This window comes from Cheilinus undulatus, linkage group 6, assembly GCF_018320785.1.
Source record: "Cheilinus undulatus linkage group 6, ASM1832078v1, whole genome shotgun sequence".
NCBI lineage: Eukaryota > Metazoa > Chordata > Actinopteri > Labriformes > Labridae > Cheilinus > Cheilinus undulatus.
The window spans coordinates 12,715,311-12,736,436 of record NC_054870.1 but is presented as its reverse complement, the minus strand read 5'-3'; positions in this window follow the sequence as shown (position 1 = coordinate 12,736,436).

Here is a 21,126-nt window from a genome sequence, read left to right as displayed (position 1 = left end):
TAGACACACCCAAACACTGCCACCTCTGTACGCTTGACCCCAAATAAACCTGTCAACATTTGTATGCGGGGTTAATAACGACGATGGCAAAGGTTCATGTCTTCAATTAGCCCTAGACATAAACATGATCTCACCAAGACAAGACGCTTTTAGATAGAGGAACTGCATTTTTAGTACAGACTTAAATCTGTGAATGTGAAGTTCTTATGAGAACTGGGTCAGCTAAAGAAGAGCTGCAGAAAGCCCATGAACGGACAATATTTGCACATCACATCATCAAACAATTACAAAACTATTTCATTTGCTACTGTGGGGAAATATAACATCAACGATTAGCTTACGGTTGAAAGCTTTCATCCCTAACATTTTAGGAAAAAACAACTTTTTCTTCTCTACACATCGTAATGTTCCTTATTCACTGGCCTCAGCCTTCAAAAATGAAGCTGTCTTTGACTCTCTCACAGTGTTATCTCTGTCTTTAGTTTTTCAAGCTTTTTTTATATGTGGTATCGCACAATATGGAGTATTGAATTTTGACAATAGTATACCTAAAAAGTTCATGGACTACTTTTCCCATAAGACTAGAATAAGACCAGCTTAAACAGGTCTCTGATGATAAAAACTCTCTTAAGTTTACTTTTCATCAAAGAGACTAAAATAAGACTTAAATCTTAGTGCTGGACTGTTGGACATTCAAAATATATGGCATTTCTCCACTGTGCATATCATCTGTAAAAACACAAACATAGATTAGATAAGAGAGCGGCAGCATTTTCTTTGGTGTATTTGAAAGTTATTATCGTATGGATAGTGCATTTGTAAGTGTTTAACATTTAGATTTATTGACAGACTTTATTCAGAAAGTATTAAAAACCCCTTCACTTTTTCAGTTTTGTATTTTTGCAGCCTGATGCTACACTCATTGAAATACATTTTCTCTCATTAATCTACACTCAGTACCCCATGATGACAAAGTGAAAACAGAGTTTTGGAAAATCATGCAAATGTATGAAATATAAAAAACCTGAAATATCACACTGACATAAGTATTTAGACCCTTTACTCAGTATTTAGTCGAAGCATCTTTGGCAGCAATGACAGCCGTGAGTATTCATGAATATGATGAGCTTTGCACACCTGGATTGGGGGATTCTCTGCCATTCTTCTTTGGATATCCTCTCAAGCTCCTCCTCTGGATGGACCACTCTGAGTTCTTCCTCCTGTGTTGTCCTGGCTGTGTGCTGAGGGTCACTGTAATGTTGGAAGGTAAACCTTTGACTCAGTCTGAGGTCCTGAGTTCTGTGGCATTAGGTTTTCATTGAGGATATATCCGTACATTCAGCTGACCAGTCTCTCAGTTCCTGCTGTTGAAAAACATCCCCACAGCATGATACTGGCACCCTGCTTTACTGTTGGGATGGTACTGTGCAGGTGATGAGCGGTGTCTGGTTTCCTCCAGACATAACGTTTGGAACTGAGGCCAAACAGTTCAATCTTGGACTAGAGAATCTTATTTCTCACAGTCTTAGAGTCCTTCAGGTGCTTTTTTTGCAAACTCCAAACAGGCTTTCATGTGTTTAGCACTGAGGAGAGGCTTTTGTCTAGCCACCCTGCCATAAAGTCCAGATCAGTGGAGGGCTGCAGTGATGTTAGTCCTTTTGGAACTTTGTCCCATCTGGAGCTCAGTCAGAGTGACCATCAGGTTCTTGGTCATCTCACGTTCTGAGGCTCTTCTCTCCCGATTGCTCAGTTTGCTCTTGGAAGAGTAGTGGTTGCACCAAACTTCTTCAAATTTGAGAATTATGGAGGCCACTGTGTTCTTAGGAACCTTCAGTCCTCAGATCTGTGTCTTGTAAAAATCCTGTCTCTGAGCTCTGACCTCATGGCTTGGTTTTTGCTCTGATATGCATTGCCAGCTGTGAGGCCTTCTATAGAGAGGTGTTTGCATTTTCCAAATCATGTCGGATTAATTTAACACACAGGTGGACTCAAATAAAGGTAAGGCAACATCTCAGCAAAGTAAAGAGAAATTAAAGGAACCTGAGCTAAAATTCAAGTGTGTTGCAAGGGTTCCAAATACTTATATCAATATGATGTTTCATTTTTTCATTTTCAATAAATTTGCAAAAATTTATAAAATTCTGTTTTTATTTCATCATTATGGGTCACTACCTCTAGATTAATCAGAATATATATATATATATATATATATATATATATATATATATATATATATATATATATATTTAACTGTAGCATCAGGCTGCAACATAACAAAACTGAAAAAGTGATGGGGTCTGAATGCTCTGTTAACAACTTTGCTGTTGGCTATTATTTCTAGAATGACTCATGGATTGTATTTAATAGAGACTGGTGAGTCCTGCTCTATTTTTTTTATTAGTGGAGTTGAATAAGATAAGATAAGAGTTATGTCTTAATTTCTATCTTTCTGAAATGCTTTTATTTCCTTTAAGTGTCATGTTTATTGCTTAAAATACACTGAACTTTTCCAGTGTTTTCTTCGGCCAGTGGGGAGACACTTTTTGATTATTGCAGTAATCACAGCTGGATTTTTATAGTTTCATCTTCTGAAGTTGGTGGTTCAAGTTTGTGAGTTAGCTAACTGGAGGTAAACTGAGCTACAGACTTCCATTGTTGTTACTTTTGTTCTGGTTTCTTGTGTTGTGGCATCTTGCAGCCATGTTTGTAGCTATATGCATTTCTCTTTTAAGTGAAAGCATGGATTAACTACAGTTACTGAAAACACCAAATCTTAAATTTGTCCTCCTAAATAAGGACCAGTATTATGTGACTGTTTATTAATTGTTCACATCACAGATAAACTGTTCACATGAAATTATTTACCACTAGAACTCTAACTTTCAAAACATTTCCTCAACCTAAAGGAGCATGAATGTTTATAAAAACTTTGTAAGAAGACAACAGTGACACATCACTACTGATCACCAGTTACTCCACAGTGTCCCACAAAGATCTGCTTTCAGATTGGTTGTTTGAGTGTGTCGGACCCCCGGTGTCACCTTTGTGTGCCACGATTTTAGGAGCGGTGACAATCTGAGCGTGTTGTGGCAACATGATGAGAGTGTCATGCTTCAGGGATCTGAGCATCACCGCCGCCTCACAGTCAGTGTGGAGGTTCTTTTTTGTCAGTGTGCAACCGTTTCCTCCAATCACAACAGGGGTCCACCACACTGTAAGGGTTGTTTATTCAGTGGTGGTTCACTTTTTTGTTGTCACTCCTCATGGTTAAATGTAACCTCTAGTCTACTTTATAAGAAAAATAAGACATTGTTGGTTCCTTTTGGAGTTTGAGTTTTCAGAACTCCAAAACTTCATCTCAAGGGGAAAAGACTGCACACATCTAACATGTTGAAATCACATGAAATAAATATAAACTTGTAGCATTTAACATGTATTCAATAACATTATCTTACATCAGGACCACAGAAACTTTCCAGAAGATGCTGATTGTTGCTTAATGTAAAACTATCAGATGTGATTTTGAACTTCTCAACACCATCACATGATCAATTCAAAGCCTGTACCAGTCTAAACCTTTATATTTATATTCAAAAGCACTCCTTTCTAGTGGGACTGAAGCAGACAATAACTGTGCTCCTGTCTGTGTTTTTAAAGTAAAGATGATGAAGCAGTGTGTCTTTTTTCAGTATCCCTCCACCCTTCCTCCTCTGAATAGACTCAGCCCCCACTGGGACTCTGGTTTAACTCGGTGAGGGGTTTTTTTAGTCTTTGGGGGGGAAGAGGGATGTGGGTGGAGAGGAAGTAGTTTGTTTCCACTGTAGGTTAAAGCAGCATATCACACAGTGGTATTTATGTTTGTTTATGGGTCCACCCATCCCTCTACTTCATCCTTCACCTACTGAAAGATTTAAATGAACAGTTTGGTCCTATATTTTATGTGCAGTGATCGTATGGTCCAACTAGCAGAGCTACCTTTTTATTCTTCAGATGGGCAATGTTTCAGAAACATGCCATTTATTATTATGTATGCCATGTATTATTCATGCATTTATTTTTCAGCTATCTAAAGTGTGCCTTGGATTCAGCATCCCAGTCTTGTTTTGTGTTATTTCTGCTAGATTTTTTTTGTAGTTGTTTGTTTATTGATTTGGTGTTTTATGATGTGCTTATATACAACTTGTCTGTAAAAAATAAATGAAAAGAAGTGTATAGTTTGTATACACACTGATGAAAAAAGAAATACACTTGACATAAATTTTACAACAAACACAGACCCAAAGGAAACGCCAACTCCCTGTGAATCAATATGAATGTACAGTCAGCGTGTGATAATCCCTACACATCTCTGAAGGTATGGAACAACATTTTTCCTTCAATTAAATTATTCTTTTTTCTTTCAGCTTCTTTGTGGACCAACTCAAAGGTCCCACTGTTGCACTGTGTTCCAAATAATCATGCATATACTGTTTTTATTCATTTTCCCAAAATAGTTTAAATAATCGGCAGTCAATGGGGTTTTTCATTCAACAACATTTATATTGTTATCTGGATTTTGTCTGGCAAAATTACCAATCATGACAAGGCATTCTTTTTTGCAAATAACTTAAAATGCAGTGTTTAAAGGATTAAAAACTGAAATCTGGTGATTTTTTTTCATTAGGAGGTAACTTTTCTCAAATGAAAGCTATTTCAATCAAAAGCATCTTTACAGATTAAGTTCCATATTAACATAAGAGCTTTCTTTGATATTACCTTAAAGGGATATTTCAGTATTTTTGGAGTCATATGAGGTACGTAGTAGTAGTAGCAGTATTAGCCTCCAGTGATTTTAGTGAGCATTGCTCCTTTAAGAAGGACTCACTGGTTGTACCTGTTAGGAAGCTAGGCTATGCAGTGTAACAGATGGGTACAGTTCCTCTGTGGCAGCCAAAGCCTGCATTGCAAAATAGTGACAAAAACACAATGGATTTCTGGGTAAAAAAATTAAATTGATTAAAAAACAAAAATCAGTAGTGTACATTTGAGCCAAAGTTGTTTTACGGCCTTTTTTTTTAAACCAAAAACTCACTAAATTCCACTGAGAAACTGTACGCATCTGTTACACTGAATAGCCTCGCTTCCTGGCCAGTACAACTAACCAGTCTTTAATGGAGCCCCCTGAAATCACTCAAGGCTGAATGCCACTTTAACTGCTAGGTTCCCTAATGTGGCCTGACTTCAGTAGTGCTGAAATATCCCCATCACAACTCTTTCATTCATTGAACTTGTAAGTTCATGGATAGTTTCTGCCTGTATTTCCTTTGGGGATGCCAGATTTGCCTCCCAGAGCTGCTGTTTTGTGGTGAACTGCTGTCCATCCTCATAGAGATTCTTTTTAAGAATGCTCCACAGGTACTAAATAGTGCTGAGGTCAGGGGATGATGGTGGCCACACCATGATTTTTTTCTCCCTGCATGCCCATAGCAGCCAAGGCCTCAGTGGTTATTTCCACAGCATGGGATGGTATGTTGTCTGGCATGAAAATGATTTTGCTCCGGAAGGCATGGTTCTTCTTCTTCTTCTTCTTCTTCTTCTTCTTCTTGAGCACACACAAGATGGCAGTCATTAAGTGCTGCTTTCAACCTGAGGTTGTTGACCCAGCCACACACCACCTTCATTTGGTTAGCCATGTAGTCGCAGGTCTGCAGAACTGTGTATTTTTGTGAAATTGATTCTATTTTGTAAACCATTTTGAAACATCACTTTTCCATAAACTTGTAATCCTGCTGAATAAATCTAGGATATCCTGATGATACCTGCTGCATGCAGGTCCATCTAGAACTTCAGCAAACTAAGTTTCGCCCTATTCCTAGCCAAAGGTCTAACTTCCTGCACCCCATCTGACCATTGTGCATCACTGGGATAACATGACTGCAAACAGGCTATGGGTGCGCTGAGCAGAACGAGAATTTGGTGAACACTGTTTATGTGAAAGTAGCTCTACCACCTGGTATTTATATGTCTCCACTAGGTTTACAGTTCCCAGAGAGTGAAAGAACAGCGGTGGGTGGAGAAGAAGGGCTGGTATAGTTTTTGACCTCTGACCTCCAAAATATATTTAATTCACCTTTCAGTGGAAATTTGTGCAAAGTTTGAAGAAAATCTCTTCATAAACAAAGGATGGACATATGATGGACAAAATCTAATTAGTTCATCCTAACTCAAGAGGGTGTGAGTTCATCCTAGAGTCAGAGCTGACATTTGTGCAACATTTAAAGAAAATGTTTCAAAGTTTCGGCCTGGACGCTAGACGAACAACTGGCTAACATAATCTCTCTGTCCCTGGTTATCACTGGTGACGAGGCATAGAAATTTTACAACCAAGGGCCAGGGCAGCCAAGATCAGTTTGATTTCAGCCAGAGCTTCAGGTGTTACAACTACTCAGGTCTTATTAATTTTACTTGAAATATTTTCAATTAGGATTTATATCTGGACTCGTCATGTGAATGAGGCTTTTGTTGAATACATTTAGATATTTTAGACAGGAATACTGGCAAATAAAAATGCCAACATTTAAGATATTGTAGAGTAGCAACCATCAAGACTCCTAACACTAACATGTGACTCACCCGTAAAAACATTACCAAAACACCTCATGGACCAATGATGGCTCCTGAAACAGAAGCTGACTGTCTTGCAGATACACGCCATTTATAGTTAGAGTGCTAAACATGCAGACAAGCCATGAACAGTCTTTCAAATGTTACTTGTGCTTTAAATATTTCAGATGCACACGTAAAAATGTTAGAAAGAATACATACAATGACATTCACTGCTTTATGAGCAGCATGTTAGACAAAATAGAAGAGTGACTCACTTCCAGTCTTATTTTCAAGACAAGACAGCATGTTCCAGTGTCCTCAGGGTGAACTCATCACACAGTGTTTGACCTAAGCAGGTCAAAGTTAACGTTTCCTGTCAGCAGTGATGATATCCTCTATGTAAAGGACAGTTCAGCAGAAACAAACTCCACTGTATGGTCTCCATTCAGAAACTCATCCTCTGTGTCTGAACTGAATCAAACTCAAAAACACTGAAAAATAGAAGAACATCCATGGTAAACGTCTCCATGTAATCAAAAGCACTGCGTGCTGTGTCCACATTTCTCCTCCAGAATCAGATCATCGCTCTGTTGATGCTTTTATACACTCTTTGTTTTCACATGACTGGAAAATAAGTCACAGTTTATCGCTTCACAGGACTGGAGCTGGGTTTGTTTGGGCTTCTCCAGCCATGAAGACACAAACACAAGACAACAAACTGTAATGTGATACAAAGAGGGGGAGCAGATGACCTTATTATTCACATTTTCTCTCAGATAAGGCACAGTAACTACTTTAAAAAAAAGACTGACAGCCAAACAGGCACCATAACTCTGGCATCACCTAAATTATAGCTCATTTGATTAACCATCCATCTGCAGTGCTGGGAAAAAGAATTTGCCCCCTTCCAGATAGCTTACTCTTCTTTTTTTTTTTTTTTTTTTTTTTTTTTACCTGGCCCTATGTAAAAAACCAAAGAAATTGCCCCATAAACCTAATAACTGTTTGTGCCATTCTTGGCTGTAACAACTGCAAGCAAGCATTTGAGATAAGAAGCAATGAGTCTTCCTTATCACTGCGGAGGAATGTTGGTCCACTCTTCTTTGCAGAATTGTTTTTCAGCCACATTGGAGGGTTTTCAAGCATGAACGGCCTGTTTAAGGTCATGCTACAGCATCTCAATCAGATTTAAGTCTGGTTTAAGTCTAGTCCACTCCAAAGCCTTCTGTTGTTCAAGCCATTTGGAGGTGGATTTGCTGGTGTGTTTTGGATCATTCTCCTGCTGACCTAAGTCAGCCTGAGCTTGAGGTCACAAACTAATGGCCAGACATTCTCCCTCAGGATTTCCTGGTAGAGCAGACTTCATGGTTTCATTAATTAAAGAAAATGGTCTTGGTACTGAAGCAGCAAAGCAGCCTCAAACATCACACTACTAGCACCATGTTTGATTGCTGGTATTATGTTCTTTTTATGCTTTATTATTTTTAAGCTAGATATAACAGGACGCACACCTTCCAAAAAGTTTAACTTTTGTCTTGCCAGTCCAAGGAACATTTTCCCAAAAGTCTTTGGGTTCATCAAGCTGTTTTTATTTCTTTTTTGTCAACTAAGCCATGGGTTTTTCTGTATTTTTTGGTCAGCAGTGGTTTTGGCCTAAAACTCTCCCATGGATGCCCAGTCTCTTTCTTATCATTGAATCATGAACACTGACTTTAACTGAGGCCAGTGAGACCTGCAGATCCTTAGATGTTGTTCTGGGTTCCTTTGTGATCGCCTGGATGAGTTGTCAATTTGCTCAAGTCGTCAATTCTGGGAAGGTTTAACACTGTTACAAGTTTTCTCCATTTGCGGATAATGGCTCTCACTGTGGTTTGCTGGAGTCCAAATGCTTTAGATGTGGATTTTTAACCTTTTCCAGACTAATTGATGTCAGTGACTTTGTTTCTCATCTGTTCTTGAATTTCTTTGGACTGTGATATGATGTGTTGTTTTTTCAGATCTTTGCTTTGTCAGACAGGCTCCTACTTAAGGGATTTATTGATTCTTCAGGTCTGGGGGTAATCAGGCTTGGGTGTATCTAGTGAAATTGAACTCAGCATCATGTTGTGAGGGTGTTTTGCTGTGGGAGAGACTGATGCACTCACAAAATAGATGGCATCATGAAGAAAGAACGTTATGTAGAAATACTGATCAGCCAGGAAGTTAAAGCTCGGGTGTAAATGGTTCTTCCAGATGGACAACGACCCTAAGCATACCACCAAAAAAGACACAAAGTGGCTAAAGGACAACAAAGTCAAAGTCACGCAGCATACAAATCTGACTCACTTGCACTGGTTCTGCCAGGAGGAACGGGCCAAAATTCCAGCAAACTCTTGAGAGAATATTTTTTGAAGGAAACCCAAAACATTTGACAAGTTTAAAGGAAATGCAACCAAATACTAAGGGCAAGTATGCAAACATCTGACTTTGAAGAAAGTGATAAAATTCTCTTCAACATTCTCTCTCTCATTATTCTTGCATTTAGCAAATAGAAATAATTTAAGTAATCCTAACTGACCTAAAACAGTGAGGGGAAAAAAATGTTGTCTTTTTATATAGTGAATGTAAACTTCTGGTTTCAGCTGTATGTTGCCTCACTGCCGCTGTAACCATCTCTAGTACAAGACTGTTTCCATGCTGAAACAAAAAACACAGATTATTGGCCAGATTTGCCCCACTGATGATCATGGGGATGTGTCACGAGTCAAGGCCCACTGCTAACAAGTATTCGTCCAAATGATCCTCAAGTGTGTGGTGTCAGAACCAGTATTTGTACTGCTCCTTACTGTTTCAGAGCTTCCCTGAGCCTTATTCATGTTTATCAAACATATTTGATATTTATAATTCTGGGTCAGACTGCCTCTGATGGAATACCCACAACAATAACTGAGAGAGAGCACCCTGAGGTGCATTCAAAGTGTACAGAATCAAACCAAGAATTATCATGAATATGCAGATCTTCAGCTATTCTGGTGTAAATAATCAAAATATCATTTTTTTCTAAAATCACAACAACAAAATTGAGGTCAGCTGGTGAATATGTATAAGTCAGTATGCACCAGACAAAAAGAATGGTGTGTTTTTTTTTACGTTTGGGGTGTCAGGACCGGAAGTCATCTATCCCTTTCAGGAAAGCAGCTGTATGCAATGTAGCACGTTTGTTTTTACTAACACATTTTGACTGGGATGACTTGACATTTTTGAAAATTATGTTATGAGGCAGTGATGTCTGTATATAGAGTATCATGGATGTTAAGAGGCAGATTCATTCTCTTTCCTGCTCATCATTTTTTTCCACTCATTAATTAATACTATAAGTGCACCCATTTACACATTACTAATATTTAAAAAAAAATTTAAAGCTAGCCTCTATAGCTTCATTTTTTTTTTTTTTTTTTTTTTTTTTGGTCATGTCTTGGTGGCTGAAACCCCCCTGCCACCCCCTGCCGGGAGAGGGATGTTTAAAAACTCACCTAGGGCGGTTTCAGGGGCAACCCTATCAAATGAGTCCAAAGAATGCTGATATCACTGCATGATTCAGCAGATATGTTCAAGGGTAAAAGTTCATGCTTTGTCAGATCTCTTTACAGGACAAGGCATGCATCAACAGTATCTTCATTTGTAGAATGACTTAAATCAACCATTTCTGTTGCAATCTCGGGAAGTTAGGAGCATCACAAGGCTTGAAACTTTCGTAACAGAGTCACACAATTCACTGTCTTGAGTTCTTACCATGAGAAGACATTGCTTCACTTTGGTCAGACAGTAAATTCTTAAAATCTGTAAAAAAGTCATCAGCACCGGCAAAGAAGCAATTCACACTGAGATGATGCAAGGTACCATAAAGAAGTAGAAGTAAGAGGCATTCACTGAGGAATCTTAACTTCTATCTTTTAATTCAACAGATCATCTGGCGGATTTGTTAATCCACCTGCCTTCCCCATGCTGTTTTTATACTTTTGCTTCAGTGACAGTCATGGCAAGTGGCATTATGGTATCAGGTCCATATGGACCACTTTTTAGAACGCAATAACTAAAGAAGCTTTAAAGGATTCCCTTCAAACTTAGCACAAATTTCCTCTTTCAGTCAAGAATGAAGTAATTACAATTTGAAGGTCAAAGTAACCTCCTCAAGTGAACAGTGTTTGTTTTTTAACCCCACCAAGGAGGTTATGTGATCGGGTGGGTTTGTTTGTTTGTTCGTCTGTCAGCAACATAACTCAAAAAGTCATGGACAGATTTTCATGAAATTTTCAGGAAATGTCAGAAATGGCATAAGGAAGAACTGATTAGATTTTGGGACTGATCCTGATCACCATCTGGATCCAGGAATTTTTTAAAAGATTCTGTCCTATTGGGAGATAGGGCTAATGGCTCTCTGAGTGCTTTTCTAGTTAACTTATGTAAACATTTATTATTTGGGGAAAAAAAAACGCTGTGCTGCTGCCATGGGTGTAGCACGGGGGGGGGGGGGGTACTGATGACATGGGCCCACAGTGGGGGTGGGCCAATTGGAAAGCCTGTTTATTACCCTTTTGAATGATGCCACATTTGTAAGGATCATGCATTTGTGGGATGAGCAGCAGAGCTGAGTATGTGGGTTTTGCCCATGAATAATTCATCAAATCTTCTCTGTCAATGCCAAACATGTTTTTTTGTTATTGGCTCTTATTTGATGTATTCCATGATTGAAGTCTGAAGAAACGAGGCATATTGACAATTTAACTTTTTTTTTTTTTCATTTAACAGCCAGCAGCATGTGGAAGAATCATGCACAGTCAGAACAGCCTGGCTCCTCCTACTCATGCTGGTCACCAGTCTGGTCACTCACTACTGTGGGATGGCATCCCATTCTTCAATAAGCTTTTCGTCAAAAGTCAGCCAATGTGGTTGTGTTGGTCACTCAGGCAAGAACAGAAAATCCAAGATGATTCTACAAGTGTTCAGTGGGGTTGAGGTCAGGACTGCTAGCGGGCCATTCCATCCTCTACACTCCCAAATTCTGGAGGTAGTCTCTGATAAACCTGGCTCTGTGGGGGTGAGCGTTGTCATCTTGGAGTTTAGTCTCAGGCTGTGTAGATATGGGATTATCACTGGTTGCAGAATCTCATCTTTATGTCTTTCTGCATTGAGATTGCCTCCAATGATGGCAAGCTTCATTTTTCCATCGAGGAAGATGTCTCTCCACATCATCACACTGCCTCCACCAAAAGATGTTACTCTGTCATTGCAGCAATCAAGATAAATTTCTTTATATTTTCTCCATACTTTAACCCTTTGATCCGACTGCCATAGGCAAAATCTAGACTCATTGCTGAACATGATATTCTTCCACATGTCCAGGTTCTAGTGCACATGTTGCAGACACCAGTGCAAACAGCCTGATGGTGAAAGGCAGACATGGCAGGCCTCCTGGTAGTCCTATGAGCTGGGAGATTGGCTGAGTGCAGTCTCTTCTGGATTGTCAGGGAAGAGAGCCCTCGGCTGTATCAGCCGGCAAACTTTGAATGCAAATTTGTAAAAGACAGCCTACAGTTCCTAAGGCTTGCAGGGTGAGGAAATGGTGTTTTTGGGTATCAAAACAAGAGTCAGTAGCAACGCAGACTAAGCAAATTAAGATCTGGCAAATTTGTCATGGGCGTAACCCACAGACTGAGCTTTGCTGCTCATCCCACAAATGCATGTTCCTCACAAATGTGGCAAAATTTAAAAGGGAAACAAGGAGGCTTTCCAACGTGCCAAGAAGCATTGTTACAACAACAAAATAGTATACATACCATTGGACTGTTGGTTTTCATGTGTCTGGTCTCAAAATTTCAAACAGCTGTCAACTTTTGAATAATCTTTAAGTGTGGACCAGGCTCACCCAGTTTTTCTTAAAATGTTTAGTAAAGTTGTCCAATCCCAGAAGTCTTTGTTCATCCTGCATGTAGTGAGACAGACAGGTAGTATGATTATTGTAGTTTTTTGACCTTGGATCACTGTAAAGCGTCACCCCTGAGCTCTCCTGCAGGCTAATTACTGCTCATCAGAGCTTCCTGTCTCTCCCAGCATTTCTGCTTGGCTTTGTGTTTCTTCCAGGAGTTCTGCCTGGGACAGCACCTCGCGTGACTTCCACCTCTGCAGGCCGTGGCCCATCGTGCCTGACTGTCCGTCATCATTACTTTCTTGTAAAAACACCAAAGACAGACCTTGGAAGGGGGTCGCTGAGGAGAGGCCTAGCTCCCCTTTGAGCGTTACTGCACCTTTGACCTCTCACAGGAGGGAAGAGATAAACACAAGGGGGGAGACGACTAAGCTTCAGTGACTTTTAATGACAGACTTGGTTTGGGTTAGAATAGCAACACTGTTGTCATGCAGAGACCAGATAAGACTCAACAGGCGAGGTATGGGAAGCCTGTTTTTCCCTGCATGCATCTGTGCGTGATCTGTGCATCTACTTTTGCACGACATGCTGCAAAATCACAAGTAAACTGAGCATTAGAGGTTGAGTATTCATTGGCATTTTTAACATTTGCTCAGAGGAGTTTGGACTAAAGCTACAGAGAGAAGAAATGTGTCCTCACCAGCTTTTAAATGTGACATCCTGATCAAACTTTGAGCTCCCTCCTCTCATAATCCTCGGTTTAGTTTTCTGAATCCACAAAAACAAAACACTCCGCCTTCATTAAAAACTGTTCACATCCATTTATGGCTTGTTTTCCAAGGGCTTCTCAATTAGGCCAATAAAAACAAAGAGCTATGACAACAGTTACGAGGCTTTTTTAGTTGGCGTGGATGTGAAAGCGCAGTCATGCGGCTGAACCCGTAATAAGCCTCCCATTCTTCCCAAAGAAGCACCAACAGTTCAGCTGGACTCCTGAAAAGGTTTTTCCTCCAGTAAGACAAAAAATCCGACATGCACGGTGATTCAGGATTCAGGGGGAAAATGCCCTTTTAGTGTGAGAATGGAGGGAGACGCCTTCACGGGCTGCTGACTACGCTTTGGCAAGGGCCTCCGCAGCACTTGGCCAGACAAAAAAAAAAGACCCTACAGATAGAGGTACCTCAATGAGTGCTTAGTTAATCTGCAAGGTCATTAGGATACTCCAAGCACTCATTAGCATCATTCTCATGAACTTACATGGAGGGCTGTGTCTTTTTTCGCTGTGGGCAAAGAAAAGGAAAATACGGGATTTGTGGGAAATATCGGGGTAAGCTGGGGGGAGTTGTTGTGGGACAGTTTGACATTTGGAGTCAGCGGGGTCATTCAGTCGTAATGAGGCGCTCGCGGGTGGACCAAAGTGAAAGAGTTTGCCCCGGCGCTCAACTCTCCCTGATTCATGGCCAAACTAGATGACAGTTTTGTCTGGTGGCAGAGCGACCAATCAGACGGCGGCAGCTCGACTCATCTCTAATGGAAAGTAATTAACAGGATGCCTGTGTGATTGTGTGTTACTGCAAGTGTGTGCATGCACTTTGTTTTGTAAATGTTTAATGTTACACACATTAACTACAAAATGTCATCATGTCATGCACACGCCGTTGAAGTGTTTTGGGCATCATGTTGAATATGGCCAAACTTACAGAGTTTTTCAGCTCATTATAAACATGAACAGTTTATATCACACCTCTGAATGTCTGTCACCTTTGTGTTTTTGCAGTGTGTTATCAAAGATGTCTGACTTGTGTAACATATTTTTAATTGGGGGAGCTTATGTGGTCTATTGCCCCATTTACAGATGTCGTTCTCATGGCAGATGGCCAAGGTTCCACTCTGACCCCAGCTAAGTCCCTACCTCTTATCCCAGGATTCATTGGGGGTATATCGAAGTGGATCAATACATTGATTGGTTGATCTACTATCCAGTCAGATCAATAGAAAGTCAAAACATTGTTCAATACCGTCACATCTAAGCTACACACATGGACAAAATTGTTGGCGCCCTAGAAAGAAAAAAACACCCACAATGGTCACTGAAATAACTTGAAACTGAAAAAAGTAATAATTTTTTTTAAATTACTGAAACTTAACTCATGAAAATCAGACATTGCTTTTGAATTGTGGTTCAACAGAATCATTTTATAAAACAAACAAATGAAACTGGCCTGGACAATAATGATGGCCCCTAACTTAACTTTTTGTTGCACAACTTTTTGAGGCAATCACTGCTGACACTCAATGAGACTTCTGCACCTTCCCAGGTATTTTGGCCAGCTCCTCATGAGCAAACTGCTCCAGCAGTCTCAGATTTGAAGGGTGTCCTCTCCATACTGCGTGTTTCAGCTCCTTCAACAGATGTTCAATAAGATTTAAATCAGGGCTCATAAAAGAACACTTCAGAATAGTCCAGTTTTTTGTTCTTAGTTATGCTTGGGTGTTTTTAGCTGTATGGTCTTTCGGTCATTATCCTGTTGGAGGACCCATGACCTGTGACTGACACCAAGCTTTCTGAAACTGGGCAGCACATTTGACTCCAAAATGCTTTGATAGTCTTGAGGTTTCATTGTACCCTGTACAGATCGAAGACACCCTGTGCCAGATGCAACAAAGCAGCCCCAGAACATAACTGAGTAGCCTCCATGTTTTACAGTAGGTACAGTTTTCTTTTCTTGGTATGTTTCATTTCTGCATCTGTGAGCATACAGCTGATGTGATTTGCCAAAAAGCTCCAGTTTTGTCTCATCTATCCAAAGGACATTCTTCCAGAAGTTTTGTGGCTTGTCAGTATGCATTTTGGCAATTTCTTGTCTTGCTTTTTTATGATTTGCTTTCAACAGTGGAGTCTTCCTCAGTCATCTTCCAGTGAGTCCACTTTGGCTCTAAAACCAAAGGATGGTACGTTCTGACACTGATGTACCTTGACTTTGGAGTTCACCTCTGATCTCTTTGGAAGTTGTTCTGGGATCTCTGGTTACCATACACATTTTCTGTCTCCTCAATTCGTCATCAATTTTCCTCTTGTGGCCACATCCAGGGAGGTTGGCTATGGTCCTGTGGACCTTAAATTTTTGAATAATGAGTGCAGCTGCAGTCACAGGAACATCAAGCTGCTGGAGATGATCTCATAGCCTTTACCTTTAATGTGCTTGTCTATCATTTTCTTTCTAATCTCCTGGGACAACTGTCTCCTTAGCTTTCTGTGCTCCATGTTCAGTGTGGTATACACCATGACATCAAACAGCACAGTGACTACTTTTCAGCCTTTAAGTAGACAGACTGGCTGATTACAAGTTTGACGATACCTGTGATGCTAATAACAGGACACCTTAGTTGATAGTACTGGTAAATGTATTTAATTCTTTTTTTTTAAATGAGTAGGAAAAAAGATGCTAAAAGATTAAATCATGATTATGCAGGGTACAAGGATTCATAGTCTATTGTTTTAGACTGATCAGGATAAGGGAGAAGTAAGAAAAAGAAATATGCGGTAAAAGAAATGTTTAAAATTATTTAAAATTCAACGTGTTTTAATACAAATGTCTGTAGCTATTTTCCTTAATTTCAAGTAATAAAGAACATTTGCAGCATCCAGCTGCAGGTTCTGTCTTGGAGTTATAGCTGTAATGTCATTACTTTTCAGTTTCTGCTTATGAAATATATCTGCCAGGTGTGATAAGATTGAAGCCTAGATGCCAACCTCCAATTGATTTTGCTATTGCAATAAATGCCACCAACTCTCAAGGAGATTGGGGGGGGGGGGGGTACAAGCTGACAGCCGGGCAAACCAGCTCCACCTCTGACTTCTTCCAGCTGATTCTGGGGTGAGGCAGGGATGCGTCTTACCCCCTATGCTCTTCAATACCTGTATGAGCTGGATGTTAGTGCTGGTAACAGGTGCAGCAAATTGTTGAGTGTCATTTGGTGATGTCCTATACTTTGCTGATGATGCTATGTTCCTCGCAGAGACTGTTCTTAACTTGCTGAGTGAGGAGGCTGAAGCGTTGAGAATGCACATCTCCTGGGCCAAAACAAAAATCCAGGCATTTGGGGATGCCTTGGATGCTTTGTCTGTGAATGGTGAGAGTTTGGAAGTTGTAGAGCAGCTCACCTACCCTGGCAGCATAAGCCAGCATCTGCTGACTTGGAGGGTGAGATCAACCACAGACTTGGACTCGCAGAAGGGAGTGATGGGTTTATTGAGTAAGACAGGGTGACATCCCAGGGATCTTAGTATGTGGACAAAATGGCCAGAGGTGTCAACTGGACTCCTCTGCAACAACTTCTCTACGGTGCATCTTTGGGTGTGGTACGCTTTCCTGGGCCCAATCCAGCTCATTGCATACTGGCTTCCCTGGACCTGGTGGGCTGATCCAGGCCCCAGGAGAGAAGGGGCATGGGTCTGTTGCAGGCCTGGAGGATGGCCACCAGGAGGCCAGAGCAGTTCCGGACCAGGTTGCCGTGGCTAAGTGCCAAACTGACTTACGCTCCCATACCTAAATAAACGCTTGAAACATTACAAACTAAAGTTGTCTGAGTAATGATAAAATTATGTCATGGCAAAGGCATTTCATCCCAGCTGGGCTGTCAGTATTAATGCAGATTGTGATTGATTAAAGGTCTGTAGTTACGGCAGTAATATTTTTTAATCACATTTATCACATGCTTTTTTTCATCCCTTTTGACACACCTATTTAAGCCATTCAGCATTTCATCCCAGCAGCCACAGTGATGTAAAATAAATCAATCACTGCTCCTTATTGTCTCTTTTTACTTTAAAAAAAAAAAAAATCACGGACGGATCAGTGGACAAGTCAAAAATCATCTTCATCTTGTGTGATCAGACATTTAACCTTTCATTTTTCCCTTTATTCCTTTTTAATCCATTAAGAGTTACTTTCACAAGTTTCAGGACAATGTCAGCTTTACACATACTGAGGGATTCCAGAGTGTCAACTGGTCAGCAAAAGTTGACGGACAAAGGATTCATCCAGTGACGCACAGTGAGAGATGTACCCATTGCTCTCTTACTGGCCCTGTGACTCCGGTGTACCAGATCTGTCCGGGCTTACAGAACTGTCCAGGGGCCTGCACCTTCCGATGATGTCACAAATACTGTTGACTACGGCAACTCCACGAGGACAAACCACAATGTGGCCGAGTAGATCAATCGATAAATATTTAAATCATTTGCTTTAAGATAGATATTTTTGTTTTTTAGTGACAGATTTTTCTGATAAATTTTATTAGTTTTTTACTGTAATTGGTGATTTTTTTTCATAAATACCTTATTTTGTAGGTAAAACTAGTATTTTAATTAGATGTGTAGAAAGAAATTTGTAATAAAAATACATAAGTTGATAAAAGCAAAACATTAATTATTAGGTTAATTTATTGCTTTTCATAAATAAGTTATTTTTTCTCTCTTACTTGTTAAATATTGTTTAAGACATCAATCACAGATCCTCCTCCTTATATACAGCAACAGCAAACAGAGGGTCATGGCTATTTAAGACACTGTAAATGTCACATTATTAAAATATTTCCTTCAAAATGATGTTTCACACATGCTCAGAATCTCCTCCAAACATATGAAGGGTTGACAGAGAGTAATTCAGAGGTAAAGAGAACATCAGAGTATGAATAACATTACAACACTAACACTAGTGTTAAAAGTCAGCTTCGTAGAAAGCTAACAGGTTTGCTGTCCCACTGCATGAGCTTCCAGCCAATAAAAATACGCTTTGTCATCACAGCCAATCACAATGCTACGTCATCAGAAAGCACAGGGCCCTGACAGATCTGTCATCCTGGACGCATCTGGCACCTACACCAGCTGTGAATCACATGGGATGTCAAGTGAGGGCGGAAGTGAAAGATGAGATTCTCCCGTTCACTGAAGTGTTTGAACCGCACTTCTAAGATGTAAAATGACAAAGATATTAATATATTAATGAAAACATTATGAAAACACAGAGAAAACGCAGCAGCACATGTTCCGACCTCAGAGGGTTGAGTTCATGTCATAATCTTTGAATCATCCAAAGCTCCTTATTGTTTTCCAAAATAAAAGCAGGCAGTCATGAACCAGGACAAAACCCAAAATGAAGTTAAGCAGTTTAAATGTGTAATAGTGGAATTTCAAAATGTAACATCAGGTGACAATAATTATGATTAACTACAACAATTCAGAGATTAAACATTTCAATTGTTTGACATCCCCAGTCTTAGCCCTAAAAGGCATTAATACAGAAATTGTCTTCATTTTGTTTTGTACTCATAAAGTGTTTAAACAAAATGGAAATCCCCCAAAATCAAATAAACAGTTTAACTTGCTCTTTACAGTTTTTGTCCAATTTACACTTGAGTTTAATCATCCAGGCAGTGTTCAATTTGAGTCTCTATTGTTTGAAAGAACCTGGCATTTCTGCCATAATGTGAGTTGAGTGTTTTAACGTCTGAGCGAGTTAGCTGCTCCTCTCTGAGTTTCCCTCAGGGGCAGAGCTGTGTTTAGTGAAGTTGTCAGTGGCGTTCCCCTCCGTTGTCACCCTTGTGATGAAGCACATGTGCGTGACTGCTCTGCACCTTTAGAATAGCCCTGGGCGGTCCCCCCTGTTTCCCCCACCAGTTCACAGCATTGATCCAGAGAGTCAGATAAGCCCCGTAAGGGCTGCAAAAGGCGCGCAGATCCTTTCCTCTAATTACAGGCATAAATCACAGTAATGACCTGTTTCATTTGTCATTCCTGTTTTTCACATGATGTAACTTCCTTGTGTTGCTTCCTTTGATTTGATCTGGAAACTATGCTCTGAATGTGAGAAATGCTGCAGGAATCAGATCTGCTGGCTGCCCTGTTACCTTACTATCTAACTGTACCTTTACTGTGAGAGCTAATCGTCACCTGCACACACCTTCCTGAGCTCCTCCCTGACCTCCCTGCTTGCTCACACGCGATGAGCAATGGAGCTGTCAGTCAAGCAGGAAGGGAAACTGGTGTTGAAACTGAAGTTGCTTGCAGCGAGGAGCTGTTGGGGCCCCGGCGGAGGCCACTGTGTGGGCCCGCCTGTTATCTGCAGTCACCTCAGTGCACCTCAGAGGGATCACCTGAGGGGAACACACACAAACAGAAAGAAGAGGGTGGTGGGCTTTATTTAGAAACCCTACATGGGGAAACAATCTGCATTAAGCTGCACTGATCCTGATAAAAGGCGATTTTAAAAACCCAACAACATCAAGCCTCATACAACTGCAATTCATGAGTAAGTCCTGGAAAAACAGACCACTGCCACGAGGTATTCAGCCAGTGGACAGTCAGAGTATTGTGGTGGGTCTAGAAGATGCTTGCATGAATTCATATTCTCAAAAAAACCAAATGAAAAAGCTGTTGTTGTGGAAGTAAAATGTAAAGCCTCGACATGGACAACAGTTTAAAGAAGTTAAAGCTCCAAAAGGCTACAACATGATCACTGGAACCCCACAATATGTAAAGTCAGAGTGGACATTTGGGCAAAGTCTGAATTATATCCCTCAAAACCTCCTGCAGATATCTAGTTCAAAAGAAAAGGATGAACATGACCCTTTATAACCTTGACCTTTGACCTCAAAATCTAATCAATTCTGTGGTGTTTTTCTTTGGTTTGATTTTGGTGACGTCCAGCTCCGTTTCTCTGGGTGTTGGTGGCTGACTTCACTCTGCAGCTCCCTTCCCCCCGCTGCGTTGAGGCCAATCACTCACACCTGAGCTTCCCAATTAAACTTCCCTTAGAGAAGGCTGCAGTCTCGTGCAGTCTCGAGAATTGTCTACCTCTCACAGTGGTACTTCAACTTGCTCAGGCTCACACTCAAGATTCATTTGAGTAATTTTCCAGTGAATGTTTTTGTGACCAGTGTTTTAACCGTGACTCTCTTCTTCTTTTCCAGTGCCTCACGTCAGCCCAAAACCCAGCGTACTCTCTCACCTGATTTCCCTCACTACTCTGGCGTCGTGGACCCCCCTAGTATTCATGAATACTAGGTCTGATGACCTTGACCTACAAAATCCAATCAGTTCTAAATCATTAATGAAGTTTCATGTTAACAAGCAAAGAAGGAATATTTGATGCAATGTTTGAGCAAAGTTTAACAAAAATGCCTTGATGTGATCTAGACATGGAATAAGGAAACAATGAAGTAACCTGAGGTGAATGACCTTGACCTCTGACCTTCAACATCTTTTCAGTTTGTTTTTAAGTCAGTGTGGATATTTTTACAATGTTTAAAAACAAACACTCAAGGTAGTCTTGAGATTTTTCATTCACAAGTAAGGGATCAACATAAGATCCAGTACCTTAACCTTTGACCTATTACCTCCAAAATGTCAATTAATTTATTCCCAGAGTAGACATTTGTGCAAAGTTTAATGAAAATCTCTCATGAGGTAGAGATTTAAGAAACAGGGAGGCTCATTCTCCCATTTGACCTCAAAAACTTTTTTGGTCACTGAATCAGAATGTTTATTTGTGTAAAGTCTGAAATAAGTGAGATTACAACTGAAGTTGTTGTTGCAATATCTTATTCACAAGCAAGGGATGAGCATGTGGCCA